Source organism: Heterodontus francisci, chromosome 44, assembly GCF_036365525.1.
Source record: "Heterodontus francisci isolate sHetFra1 chromosome 44, sHetFra1.hap1, whole genome shotgun sequence".
In the NCBI taxonomy this organism is placed as follows: domain Eukaryota; kingdom Metazoa; phylum Chordata; class Chondrichthyes; order Heterodontiformes; family Heterodontidae; genus Heterodontus; species Heterodontus francisci.
In genome coordinates, this window is record NC_090414.1 from 27,236,854 (window position 1) to 27,251,712 (window position 14,859).

Consider the following 14,859-nt stretch of genomic DNA (forward strand, 5'->3'; position numbering starts at 1 on the left):
GGGGTGCGGACAGGTGAGTAATGAATGAAAGTGTGAGGGGGGCAGACAGGTGAGAAATGAATGAAAGTGTGAGGGGGGCAGACAGGTGAGTAATGAATGAAAGTGTGAGGGCGGCAGACAGGTGAGAAATGAATGAAAGTGTGAGGGGGCAGACAGGTGAGAAATGAATGAACGTGTGAGGGGGGCAGACAGGTGAGTAATGAATGAACGTGTGAGGGGGCAGACAGGTGAGTAATGAATGGAAGTGTGAGGGGGGCAGACAGGTGAGAAATGAATGGAAGTGTGAGGGGGGCAGACAGGTGAGAAATGAATGAAAGTGTGAAGGGGCAGACAGGTGAGAAATGAATGAACGTGTGAGGGGGGCAGACAGGTGAGTAATGAATGAACGTGTGAGGGGGGCAGACAGGTGAGAAATGAATGAAAGTGTGAGGGGGCAGACAGGTGAGAAATGAATGAACGTGTGAGGGGGGCAGACAGGTGAGTAATGAATGAACGTGTGAGGGGGCAGACAGGTGAGTAATGAATGGAAGTGTGAGGGGGGCAGACAGGTGAGTAATGAATGGAAGTGTGAGGGGGGCAGACAGGTGAGTAATGAATGGAAGTGTGAGGGGGGCAGACAGGTGAGAAATGAATGGAAGTGTGAGGGGGGACAGACAGGTGAGAAATGAATGGAAGTGTGAGGGGGGCAGACAGGTGAGAAATGAATGAAAGTGTAAGGGGGGCAGACAGGTGAGAAATGAATGAAAGTGTGAGGGGGGCAGACAGGTTAGAAATGAATGGAAGTGTGACGGGGGGCAGACAGGTGAGAAATGAATGGAAGTGTGACGGGGGACAGACAGGTGAGAAATGAATGGAAGTGTGAGGGGGGCAGACAGGTGAGAAATGAATGAAAGTGTGAGGGGGGCAGACAGGTGAGAAATGAATGCAAGTGTGAGGGGGGCAGACAGGTGAGAAATGCATGAAAGTTTGAGGGGGGGCAGACAGGTGAGCAATGAATGGAAGTGTGAGGGGGGCAGACAGGTGAGAAATGAATGAAAGTGTAAGGGGGGCAGACAGGTGAGAAATGAATGAAAGTGTGAGGGGGGCAGACAGGTGAGAAATGAATGAAAGTGTAAGGGGGGCAGACAGGTGAGAAATGAATGAAAGTGTGAGGGGGACAGACAGGTGAGAAATGAATGAAAGTGCGAGGGGGCAGACAGGTGAGTAATGAATGAAAGTGTGAGGGGGGCAGACAGGTGAGAAATGAATGAAAGTGTGAGGGGGGCAGACAGGTGAGAAATGAATGAAAGTGTGAGGGGGCAGACAGGTGAGAAATGAATGAACGTGTGAGGGGGCAGACAGGTGAGTAATGAATGGAAGTGTGAAGGGGGCAGACAGGTGAGTAATGAATGAAAGTGTGAGGGGGCAGACAGGTGAGTAATGAATGAAAGTGTGAGGGGGGCAGACAGGTGAGAAATGAATGGAAGTGTGAGGGGGGCAGACAGGTGAGAAATGAATGGAAGTGTGGGGGGGAGCAGACAGGTGAGTAATGAATGAAAGTGTGAGGGGGCAGACAGGTGAGGAATGAATGGAAGTGTGAGGGGGGCAGACAGGTGAGTAATGAATGAAAGTGTGAGGGGGGCAGACAGGTGAGAAATGAATGGAAGTGTGAGGGGGGGGCGGACAGATGAGAAATGAATGAAAGTGTGAGGGGGGGCGGACAGGTGAGAAATGAATGGAAGTGTGAGGGGGGGCGGACAGGTGAGTAATGAATGAAAGTGTGAGGGGGGCAGACAGGTGAGTAATGAATGAAAGTGTGAGGGGGGCAGACAGGTGAGAAATGAATGGAAGTGTGAGGGGGGCAGACAGGTGAGTAATGAATGAAAGTGTGAGGGGGGCAGACAGGTGAGTAATGAATGAAAGTGTGAGGGGGGCAGACAGGTGAGAAATGAATGTAAGTGTGAGGGGGGGCGGACAGGTGAGAAATAAATGGAAGTGTGAGGGGCGCAGACAGGTGAGAAATGAATGAAAGTGTGAGGGGGCAGACAGGTGAGTAATGAATGGAAGTGTGAGGGGGGCAGACAGGTGAGTAATGAATGAAAGTGTGAGGGGGGCAGACAGGTGAGAAATGAATGGAAGTGTGAGGGGGGGGCGGACAGATGAGAAATGAATGAAAGTGTGAGGGGGGGCGGACAGGTGAGAAATGAATGGAAGTGTGAGGGGGGGCGGACAGGTGAGAAATGAATGAAAGTGCGAGGGGGCAGACAGGTGAGTAATGAATGAAAGTGTGAGGGGGTGCGGACAGGTGAGTAATGAATGAAAGTGTGAGGGGGGCAGACAGGTGAGAAATGAATGAAAGTGTGAGGGGGGCAGACAGGTGAGTAATGAATGAAAGTGTGAGGGCGGCAGACAGGTGAGAAATGAATGAAAGTGTGAGGGGGCAGACAGGTGAGAAATGAATGAACGTGTGAGGGGGGCAGACAGGTGAGTAATGAATGAACGTGTGAGGGGGCAGACAGGTGAGTAATGAATGGAAGTGTGAGGGGGGCAGACAGGTGAGAAATGAATGGAAGTGTGAGGGGGGCAGACAGGTGAGAAATGAATGAAAGTGTGAGGGGGCAGACAGGTGAGAAATGAATGAACGTGTGAGGGGGGCAGACAGGTGAGTAATGAATGAACGTGTGAGGGGGGCAGACAGGTGAGAAATGAATGAAAGTGTGAGGGGGCAGACAGGTGAGAAATGAATGAACGTGTGAGGGGGGCAGACAGGTGAGTAATGAATGAACGTGTGAGGGGGCAGACAGGTGAGAAATGAATGAAAGTGTGAGGGGGGCAGACAGGTGAGTAATGAATGAAAGTGTAAGGGGGGCAGACAGGTGAGAAATGAATGAAAGTGTGAGCGGGGCAGACAGGTGAGCAATGAATGAAAGTGTGAGGGGGGCAGACAGGTGAGAAATGAATGAAAGTGTGAGGGGGGGCAGACAGGTGAGCAATGAATGGAAGTGTGAGGGGGGCAGACAGGTGAGCAATGAATGGAAGTGTGACGGGGGACAGACAGGTGAGAAATGAATGGAAGTGTGAGGGGGGCAGACAGGTGAGAAATGAATGAAAGTGTGAGGGGGGCAGACAGGTGAGAAATGCATGAAAGTTTGAGGGGGGGCAGACAGGTGAGTAATGAATGAAAGTGTAAGGGGGGCAGACAGGTGAGAAATGAATGAAAGTGTGAGCGGGGCAGACAGGTGAGCAATGAATGAAAGTGTGAGGGGGGCAGACAGGTGAGAAATGAATGAAAGTGTGAGGGGGGCAGACAGGTGAGAAATGAATGAAAGTGTGAGGGGGGGGCAGACAGGTAAGTAATGAATGGAAGTGTGAGGGGGGGCAGACAGTTGAGCAATGAATGGAAGTGTGAGGGGGCAGACAGGTGAGAAATGAATGAAAGTGCGAGGGGAGACAGACAGGTGAGTAATTAATGGAAGTGTGAGGGGGGCAGACAGGTAAGTAATGAATGGAAGTGTGAGGGGGGGCAGACAGTTGAGCAATGAATGGAAGTGTGAGGGGGCAGACAGGTGAGAAATGAATGAAAGTGCGAGGGGAGACAGACAGGTGAGTAATTAATGGAAGTGTGAGGGGGGCAGACAGGTAAGTAATGAATGGAAGTGTGAGGGGGGGCAGACAGTTGAGCAATGAATGGAAGTGTGAGGGGGCAGACAGGTGAGAAATGAATGAAAGTGCGAGGGGGGCAGACAGGTGAGAAATGCATGAAAGTTTGAGGGGGGCAGGCAGGTGAGCAATGAATGGAAGTGTGAGGGGGGTAGACAGGTGAGAAATGAATGAAAGTGTAAGGGGGGCAGACAGGTGAGAAATGAATGAAAGTGTGAGCGGGGCAGACAGGTGAGAAATGCATGAAAGTTTGAGGGGGGGCAGACAGGTGAGCAATGAATGGAAGTGTGAGGGGGGCAGACAGGTGAGCAATGAATGGAAGTGTGACGGGGGACAGACAGGTGAGAAATGAATGGAAGTGTGAGGGGGGCAGACAGGTGAGAAATGAATGGAAGTGTGAGGGGGGGCAGACAGGTGAGAAATGAATGAAAGTGTGAGCGGGGCAGACAGGTGAGCAATGAATGAAAGTGTAAGGGGGGCAGACAGGTGAGAAATGAATGAAAGTGTGAGCGGGGCAGACAGGTGAGCAATGAATGAAAGTGTGAGGGGGGCAGACAGGTGAGAAATGAATGAAAGTGTGAGGGGGGGCAGACAGGTGAGTAATGAATGGAAGTGTGAGGAGGCAGACAGGTGAGAAATGAATGAAAGTGTGAGGGGGGCAGACAGGTGAGAAATGAATGAAAGTGTGAGGGGGGCAGACAGGTGAGAAATGAATGAAAGTGTGAGGGGGGGCAGACAGGTGAGAAATGAATGAAAGTGTGAGGGGGGCAGACAGGTGAGAAATGAATGGAAGTGTGAGGGGGCAGACAGGTGAGAAATGAATGAAAGTGCGAGGGGAGACAGACAGGTGAGTAATTAATGGAAGTGTGAGGGGGGCAGACAGGTAAGTAATGAATGGAAGTGTGAGGGGGGGCAGACAGTTGAGCAATGAATGGAAGTGTGAGGGGGCAGACAGGTGAGAAATGAATGAAAGTGCGAGGGGGGCAGACAGGTGAGAAATGCATGAAAGTTTGAGGGGGGCAGACAGGTGAGCAATGAATGGAAGTGTGAGGGGGGCAGACAGGTGAGAAATGAATGAAAGTGTAAGGGGGGCAGACAGGTGAGAAATGAATGAAAGTGTGAGCGGGGCAGACAGGTGAGCAATGAATGAAAGTGTGAGGGGGGCAGACAGGTGAGTAATGAATGGAAGTGTGAGGGGGGCAGACAGGTGAGTAATGAATGAAAGTGTGAGGGGGGCAGACAGGAGAGAAATGAATGAAAGTGTGAGGGGGGCAGACAGGTGACTAATGAATGGAAGTGTGAGGGGGGCAGACAGGTGAGTAATGAATGGAAGTGTGAGGGGGGCAGACAGGTGAGTAATGAATGAAAGTGTGAGGGGGGCAGACAGGTGAGAAATGAATGAAAGTGTGAGGGGGGCAGACAGGTGACTAATGAATGGAAGTGTGAGGGGGGCAGACAGGTGAGTAATAAATGGAAGTGTGAGGGGCGCAGACAGGTGAGAAATGAATGAAAGTGTGAGGGGGCAGACAGGTGAGCAATGAATGGAAGTGTGAGGGGGGCAGACAGGTGAGAAATGAATGGAAGTGTGAGGGGGGGCGGACAGGTGAGAAATGAATGAAAGTGTGAGGGGGGGCGGACAGGTGAGTAATGAATGGAAGTGTGAGGGGGCAGACAGGTGAGTAATGAATGGAAGTGTGAGGGGGCAGACAGCTGAGAAATGAATGAAAGTGTGAGGGGGGACAGACAGGTGAGAAATGAATGAAAGTGTGAGGGGGGCAGACAGGTGAGAAATGAATGAAAGTGTGAGGGGGGCAGACAGGTGAGAAATGAATGAAAGTGTGAGGGGGGGCAGACAGGTGAGAAATGTATGAAAGTGTGAGGGGGGCAGACAGGTGAGAAATGAATGAAAGTGTGAGGGGGGCAGACAGGTAAGAAATGAATGAAAGTGTGAGGGGGCAGACAGGTGAGAAATGAATGAACATGTGAGGGGGGCAGACAGGTGAGTAATGAATGAACGTGTGAGGGGGGGCGGACAGGTGAGTAATGTATGAAAGTGTGAGGGGGGCAGACAGGTGAGAAATGAATGAAAGTGTGAGGGGGGCAGACAGGTAAGAAATGAATGAAAGTGTGAGGGGGCAGACAGGTGAGAAATGTATGAAAGTGTGAGGGGGGCAGACAGGTGAGAAATGAATGAAAGTGTGAGGGGGGCAGACAGGTAAGAAATGAATGAAAGTGTGAGGGGGCAGACAGGTGAGAAATGAATGAACATGTGAGGGGGGCAGACAGGTGAGTAATGAATGAACGTGTGAGGGGGGGCGGACAGGTGAGTAATGTATGAAAGTGTGAGGGGGGCAGACAGGTGAGAAATGAATGAAAGTGTGAGGGGGGCAGACAGGTAAGAAATGAATGAAAGTGTGAGGGGGCAGACAGGTGAGAAATGAATGAACATGTGAGGGGGGCAGACAGGTGAGTAATGAATGGAAGTGTGAGGGGGGCAGACAGGTGAGAAATGAATGGAAGTGTGAGGGGGGCAGACAGGTGAGAAATGAATGGAAGTGTGAGGGGGGCAGACAGGTGAGAAATGAATGGAAGTGTGAGGGGGGCAGACAGGTGAGTAATGAATGGAAGTGTGAGGGGGGCAGACAGGTGAGAAATGAATGAAAGTGTGAGGGGGGCAGACAGGTGAGAAATGAATGAAAGTGTGAGGGGGGCAGACAGGTGAGTAATGAATGGAAGTGTGAGGGGGGCAGACAGGTGAGAAATGAATGAAAGTGTGAGGGGGGCAGACAGGTTAGAAATGAATGGAAGTGTGAGGGGGCAGACAGGTGAGTAATGTATGAAAGTGTGAGGGGGGCAGACAGGTGAGAAATGAATGAAAGTGTGAGGGGGGCAGACAGGTTAGAAATGAATGGAAGTGTGAAGGGGGCAGACAGGTGAGAAATGAATGAAAGTGTGAGGGGGGCAGACAGGTGAGAAATGCATGAAAGTTTGAGGGGGGCAGACAGGTGAGCAATGAATGGAAGTGTGAGGGGAGCAGACAGGTGAGAAATGAATGAAAGTGTAAGGGGGGCAGACAGGTGAGAAATGAATGAAAGTGTGAGCGGGGCAGACAGGTGAGCAATGCATGAAAGTGTGAGGGGGCAGACAGGTGAGAAATGAATGAAAGTGTGAGGGGGGGCAGACAGGTGAGTAATGAATGGAAGTGTGAGGGGGCAGACAGGTGAGAAATGAATGAAAGTGTGAGGGGGGCAGACAGGTGAGAAATGAATGAAAGTGTGAGGGGGGCAGACAGGTGAGAAATGAATGAAAGTGTGAGGGGGGGCAGACAGGTAAGTAATGAATGGAAGTGTGAGGGGGGGCAGACAGTTGAGCAATGAATGGAAGTGTGAGGGAGCAGACAGGTGAGAAATGAATGAAAGTGCGAGGGGGGACAGACAGGTGAGTAATTAATGGAAGTGTGAGGGGGGCAGACAGTTGCGCAATGAATTGATGTGGGGGGGGACAGACAAGTGACTAATGAATAAAAGTGTGGGGGGACAGACAGGTAAGTAATGAATGGAAGTCTGGGGGGACAGACAGGTGACTAATGAATGAATGTGTGGGGGGGCAGACAGGTGAGTAATGAATGGAAGTGGGGGGGGACAGACAGGTGACTAATGAATGAATGTGTGGGGGGCAGACAGGTGAGTAATGAATGAAAGTGTGGGGGGGTGCAGACAGGTGAGTAATGAATGAAAGTGTGGGGGGGAGCAGACAGGTGAGTAATGGATGAAAGTGGGTGGGGGACAGACAGGTGAGTAATGGATGGAAGTTTGGAGGTCAGACAGGTGAGTAATGAATGAAAGTGTGAGGGGAGCAAAAGGTGAGTAATGAATGGAAGTGTGAGGGGGGCAAAAGGTGAGTAATGAATGGAACTGTGAGGGGGGCAGACAGGTGATTAATGAATGAAAGTGTGGGGGGGAAGACAGGTGAGTAATGAATGGAAGTGCGAGGGGGGCAGACAGGTGAGTAATGAATGAAAGTGTGGGGGAGGGCAAAAGGTGAGTAATGAATGAAAGTGTGGGGGGGAAGACAGGTGAGTAATGAATGGAAGTGTGAGGGGGGGGCAGACAGGTGAGTAATGAATGGAAGTGTGGGAGGCGGACAGGTGAGTAATGAATGAAAGTGTGGGGGAGGGCAAAAGGTGAGTAATGAATGAGAGTGTGGGGGGGGACAGACAGGTGAGTAATGAATGAAAGTGTGGGGGGGGGCAGACAGGTGAGTAATGAATGAAAGTGTGGGGGGGGCAGACAGGTGAGTAATGAATGAAAGTGTGGGGGGGCAGACAGGTGAGTAATGAATGAAAGTGTGGGGGGCGGACAGGTGAGTAATGAATGAAAGTGTGGGGGGGCAGACAGATGAGTGATGAATGAAAGTGTGGGGGGGTGCAGACAGGTGAGTAATGAATGAAAGTGTTGGGGAGGGGAGCAGACGGTTGAGTAATGAATGAAAGTGGGGGGAGGCAGACAGGTGAGTAATGAAAGAAAGTGTGGGGGTGTGCAGACAGGTGAGTAATAAATGAAAGTGTGGGGGAGACAGATAGGTGAGTAATGAATGAAAGTATGGTGGGGGGCAGACAGGTGAGTCATGAATGAAAGTGTGAGGGGGTCAAAAGGTGAGTAATGAATGGAAGTGTGGGGGAGGGGAGCAGACGGTTGAGTAATGAATGAAAGTGGGGGGGGCAGACAGGTGAGTAATGAAAGAAAGTGTGGGGGGGTGGGTGCAGACAGGTGAGTAATGAATGAAAGTGTGGGGGAGACAGATAGGTGAGTAATAAATGAAAGTGTGGGGGGGGAGACAGGTGAGTAATGAATGTAAGAGTGAGGGGGTCAAAAGGTGAGTAATGAATGTAAGTGTGAGGGGGTCAAAAGATGAGTAATGAATGGAAGTGTGGGGGGGCAGACAGGTGAGTAATGAATCAAAGTGGGGGGGGGACAGACAGGTGAGTAATGAATGAAAGCGTGGGGGGGGGCAGACAGGTGAGTAATGAATGGAAGTCTGGGATGACAGACAGGTGAGTAATGAATGAAAGTCTGGGGGGACAGACAGGTGACTAATGAATGAAAGTGTGAGGGGGGACAGACAGGTGGGTCATGAATGAATGTGTGGGGGGGGCAGACAGATGGTAATGAATGAAAGTGTGGGGGGGGCAGACAGGTGAGTCATGAATAAATGTGTGAGGGGGGGCAGACAGGTGAGGAATGAATGAATGTGTGAGGGGGGGCAGACTGGTGAGTAATGAATGAATGTGTGAGGGGGGGGCAGACAGTTCATAGAGTTATACAGCGCAGAAACAGGTCCTTCGGCCCATCGTGTCTGTGCCGGCCATCAAGCACCTATCTATTCTCATCCTATTTTCCAGCACTTGGCCCGTAGCCTTACATGCTGTGGCATTTCAAGTGCTCAACTAAATACTTCTTAAATGTTGTGAGGGCTCCTGCCTCCACCACCCCTTCAGGCAGTGTGTGCCAGATTCCAATCACCCTCTGGGTTTCATTTTCCTCAAATCCCCTCTAAACCTCCTGCACCTTACCTTAAATCTATGCCCCCTGGTTATTAACCCCTCTGCTAAGGGAAAAAGTTTCTTCCTATCTAACCTATCAATGCCCCTCATAATTTTGTATACCTCAATCAGGTCCCCCCCCTCAGCCTTCTCTGCTCTAAGGAAAACAGCCCTAGCCTTTTCAGTCTCTCTTTATAGCTGAAATGTTCCAGCCCAGGCAACATCCTGGTGAATCTCCTCTGCACCCTTTCCAGTGCAATCACATCCTTCCTATTGTGTGGTGACCAGAACTGTACACAGTACTCCAGCTGTGGACTAACTAGCGTTTTATAATAGCTCCATCATAACCACCCTGCTCTTATATTCTATGCTTCGGCTAATAAAGGCAAGTATTCCATATGCCTTCCTAACCACCTGTGCTGCTGCCTTCAGTGATCTATGGACTAGTACACCAAGGTCCCTCTGACCCTCTGTACTTCCTGGGGTCCTACCATCCATTGTATATTCCCTTGCCTTGTTAGTCCTCCCAAAATGCATCACCGCACTCTTCTCAGGATTAAATTCCATTTGCCACTGCTCTGCCCATCTTACCAGCCCATCTATATCATCCTGTAATCTAAGGCTTTCCTCCTCACTATTTACAACACCACCAATTTTCGTGTCATCTGCGAACTTACTGATCATACCTCCTATATTCACGTCTAAATCATTAATGTACACTACAAACAGCAAGGGTCCCAGCACCGATCCCTGTGGTACCCCACTGGTCACAGGCTTCCACTCGCAAAAACAACCCTCGACCATCACCCTCTGCCTCCTGCCACTAAGCCAATTTTGGATCCAATTTGCCAAATTGCCCATGTGGGACCTTATCAAAAGCCTTACTGAAGTCCATGTATACTACATCAACTGCTTTACTCTCATCTACACATTTTGTCACCTGCTCGAAAAATTCAATCAAGTTAGTTAGACACGATCTCCCCCTGACAAAGCCATGCTGACTATCCCTGATTAATCCCAGCCTCTCCAAGTGGAGATTAATCCTGTCCTTCAGAATTTTTTCCAATATTTTCCCTACCACTGATGTTAGACTCACTGGCCTGTAATTACCTGGTTTATCCCTGCTACCCTTCTTGAATAATGGTAACACATTCACTGTCCTCCAGTCCTCTGGTGCCTCTCCCTGGCCAGAGAGGATTTGAAAATTTGTGTCAGAGCCCCTGCTATCTCCTCCCCTGCCTCACATAACAGCCTGGGATACATCTCATCTGGGCCTGGGGATTTATCCGCTTTTAAACCTGCTAAAACAGCCACTACTTCCTCCCTTTCAATGCTAATATGTTCAAGTATATCACAATCCCCCTCCCTGATCTCTACATCTACATCGTCCTTCTCCATAGTGAACACAAATGAAAAGTAATCATTTAAAACCTCACCTATGTCCTCCGGCTCCACACACAGATTGCCACTTTGGTCCCTAATGGGCTCTACTCTTTCCCTGGTTATCCTCTTGCCCTTAATATACTTATAAAACGCCTTAGGATTTTCCTTTATCTTGTCTGCCAGTGTTTTTTCATGTCCCCTCTTCGCTTTCCTAATTACTTTTTTAAGTGCCCTTCTACACTTTCTATACTCCTCTAGGGCATCCTCTGTTTTCAGCACTCTGAATCTGCCATAAGCCTCCTTTTTTTTACTGATTCAATGCTCTATATCCTTTGACATCCAGGGTTCCCTGGACTTGTTAGTCCTGCCCTTCACCTTAATGGGTACATGTTGGCTCTGAACTCTCACTATTTCCTCTTTGAATGACTCCCACTGGTCTGATGTCGACTTTCCTACAAGTAGCTGCTCCCAGTCCACTTTGGCCAGATCCTGTTTTATCATATTGAAATTGGCCTTCCCCCTATTCAGTACTTTTATTTTCAGTCCATCTTTGTCCTTTTCCGTAACTACGTGTCAGAGAGTGAGAGATAATGAGTATGAGAGACAGCGAGTGTGAGAGAGTGAGAGACAGCGGGTGTGTGAGTGACAGTGAGTGTGAGAGAATGAGGTACAATGAGTGTAAGAGACAGTGTGTGAGAGAGTGAGTGCGAGAGAGTGAGAGACGAGAGTGAGAGACAGTGAGTGTGAGAGTGAGAGACAGTGAGTGTGAGAGTGAGAGGCAGCGAGTGTGAGTGAGAGACAGTGAGTGTAAGAGTTAGCGAGTGTGGAGAGTAAGACAGAGTGAGAGAGTGAGAGACAGTGAGGGTGAGAGGCAGCAAGTTTGAGTGAGAGACAGTGAGTATAAGAGACAGCGAGTGTGAGAGAGTGCAAGACAATAAGTGTAAGAGACAGAGTGTGAGACAGCGAGTGTGAGAGACAGCGAGTATGAGAGACAGTGAGTGTGAGAGAGTGAGAGACAGTGAGTGTAACAAAGTGTGAGAGAGAGTGTGAGACAGTGAGTGTGAGAATGAGAGACAGTGAGAGGAACAGACAGAGTGAGAGACAGTGAGTGTAATAGACAGAGTGTGAGAGACTGATTGTGAGAAAGTGAGAAGCAGTGAGTGAAACAGAGTGTGAGAGAGAGTGAGAGACAGTGTGTGTGAGAGAGTGAGAGACAGTGAGTATGAGAGAGTGTGTGAGAGAGTGAGAGACAATGAGTGTAAGACAGAGTGTGTGAGAGAGTGAGAGACAGTGAGTGTGAGAGAGTGACAGTGAGTGTAAGAAAGAGAGTGTGTGAGAGAGTGAGAGAGTTTGAGTTTGAGAGAGTGTGTGAGAGTGAGAGACAGTGTGTGCGAGAGACAGTGAGTGTGAGAGTGAGAGACAATGAGTGTAAGAAAGAGAGTGTGTGAGAGAGTGAGACACAGTGAGTGTGAGAAAGTGAGACACAGTGAGTGTGAGAGAGTGAGAGAAAGTGTGTGAGAGAGTGAGAGACAGTGAGTGAGAGAGTGTGTGAGAGAGTGAGTGTGATAGGGAGAGTGTGTGAGAGAGTGAATGACAGTGAATGTGAGAGAGTGAGAGACAGTGAGTGTGAGAGAGTGTGTGAGTGAGTGAGAGACAGTGAGTGTGAGAGAGTGAGTGTGAGAGAGTGTGTGAGAGAGTGAATGACAGTGAGTGTGAGAGTGAAAAACAGTGAGTGTGAGAGAGAGTGTGTGAGAGAGAGTGAGAGACAGTGAGTGTGTGAGGGAGTGAGACAGTGAGTGTGAGAGAGTGAGAGAGAGTGTGTGAGAGACACTGAGTGTGAGAGAGTGTGTGAGAGAGTGAATGACAGTGAGTGTGAGAGAGTGTGTGAGAGAGTGAAAAACAGTGAGTGTGAGAGAGAGTGTGTGAGAGAGTGAGAGACAGTGAGTGTGTGACGGAGTGAGACAGTGAGTGTGAGAGAGTGAGAGTGTGTGAGTGAGAGACAGTGAGTGTAAGAGACAGTGTGTGAGAGACAGTGAGTGTGAGAGATTGAGAGACAATGAGTGTAAGAGAGAGAGTGTGTGAGAGAGTGAGAGACAGTGAGTGTGAGAGAGTGAGAGACAGTGAGTGTGAGAGAGTGAGAGAGTGTGAGTGTGAGAGAGTGAGAGAGTGTGAGTGTGAGAGAGTGAGAGACAGTGAGTGTGAGAGAGTGAGAGACAATGAGTGTGAGAGAGAGTGAGAGACAGTGAGTATGAGAGAGTGAGAGACAGTGAGTGTGAGAGAGAGAGTGTGAGAGAGTGACAGTGAGTGTAAGAGAGAGAGACAGTGAGTGTGTGAGAATGAGAGACAGTGAGTGTAAGAGAGAGTGTGAGAGAGTGACAGTGAGTGTAAGAGAGAGAGACAGTGAGTGTGAGAGAGTGAGAGACAGTGAGTGCAAGAGAGTGTGTGAGAGAGTGAGAGATAGTGAGTGTGAGAGTGTGTGAGAGACAATGAGTGTAAGAGAGAGAGTGTGTGAGAGAGAGTGTAAGAGAGAGAGAGTGTGTGAGAGAGTGAGAGAGAGTGAGTGTGATAGGGAGAGTGTGTGAGAGAGTGAGAGACAGTGAGTGTGAGAGAGTGTGTGAGGGAGTGAAAAACAGTGAGTGTGAGAGAGAGTGTGTGAGAGAGTGAGAGACAGTGAGTGTGTGAGAGAGTGTGAGTGAGTGAGTGAGAGACAGTGAGTGTAAGAGAGTGTGTGAGAGACAGTGAGTGTGAGAGTGTGTGTGAGAGTGAGAGACAATGAGTGTGAGAGAGTGTGTGAGAGAGTGAGAGACAGTGAGTGTGAGAGAGAGTGTGAGAGAGTGAGAGACAGTGAGTGTGTGAGGGAGTGAGACAGTGAGTGTGAGAGAGTGAGAGACAGTGAGTGTAAGAGAGAGAGTGTGTGAGAGACAGTGAGTGTGAGTGTGTGAGAGAGTGTGTGAGAGAGTGAAAAACAGTGAGTATGAGAGAGAGTGTGTGAGAGAGTGAGAGACAGTGAGTGTGTGAGGGAGTGAGACAGTGAGTGTGAGAGTGTGTGAGTGAGTGAGAGACAGTGAGTGTAAGAGACAGTGTGTGAGAGACAGTGAGTGTGAGAGAGAGAGTGTGTGAGAGAGTGAGAGACAGTGAGTGTGAGAGAGTGAGAGAGTGTGAGTGTGAGAGAGTGAGAGAGTGTGTGAGAGAGTGAGAGACAGTGAGTGTGAGAGAGTGAGAGACAATGAGTGTAAGAGAGAGTGTGTGAGAGAGTGAGAGACAATGAGTGTGAGAGAGTGTGTGAGAGAGTGAGAAACACTGAGTGTGAGAGTGAGAGACAATGAGTGTAAGAGAGAGAGAGAGAGAGTGTGAGAGAGTGAGAGACAGTGAGTGTGAGAGAGTGAGAGACAGTGAGTGTAAGAGAGAGAGTGTGTGAGAGTGAGAGAGAGTGAGTGTAAGAGAGTGAGTGTGAGAGGGAGAGTGTGTGAGAGTGAGAGACAGTGAGTGGAAGAGAGAGTGTGTGTGAGAGAGTAGAGACAGTGAGTGTGAGAGAGTAGAGACAGTGAGTGTGAGAGAGAGACAGCGAGTGTGAGAGAGTGAGAGACAGTGAGTGTAAGAGAGAGTGTGTGTAAGAGAGAGAGACAGTGAGTGTGAGAGAGTGAGAGACAGTGAGTGTGAGAGTGTGTAAGAGAGAGAGAGTGTGTGAGAGAGTGAGAGAGAGTGTGTGAGAGAGAGTGAGAGACAGTGAGTGTGAGAGAGTGTGTGAGGGAGTGAAAAACAGTGAGTGTGAGAGACAGTGAGTGTGAGAGAGTAGAGACAGTGTGTGTGAGAGAGTAGAGACAGTGAGTGTGAGAGAGTGACAGTGAGTGTAAGAGAGAGACAGTGAGTGTGAGAGAGTGAGAGACAGTGAGTGTAAGAGAGAGTGTGTGTGAGAGAGTAGAGACAGTGAGTGTGGAGAGAGTGATAGTGAGTGTAAGAGAGAGAGACAGTGAGTGTGAGAGAGTGAGAGACAGTGCGTGTGAGAGAGTGTAAGAGAGAGAGAGTGTGTGAGGGAGTGAGAGACTGTGAGTGTGAGGGAATGAGAGACTGTGAGTGTGAGGGAATGAGAGACTGTGAGTGTGAGAGAGTGTGTGAGAGAGTGAGAGACAGCGAGTGGAAGAGAGAGTGTGTGAGAGACAGTAAGTGTGAGAGAGTGAGAGACAATGAGTGTGAGAGAGTGTGTGAGAGAGTGAGAAACAATGAGTGTAAGAGAGAAAGTGAGTGTAAGAGAGAGAGTGAGTGTGAGAGAGAGTGAGAGACAGTGAGTGTAAGAG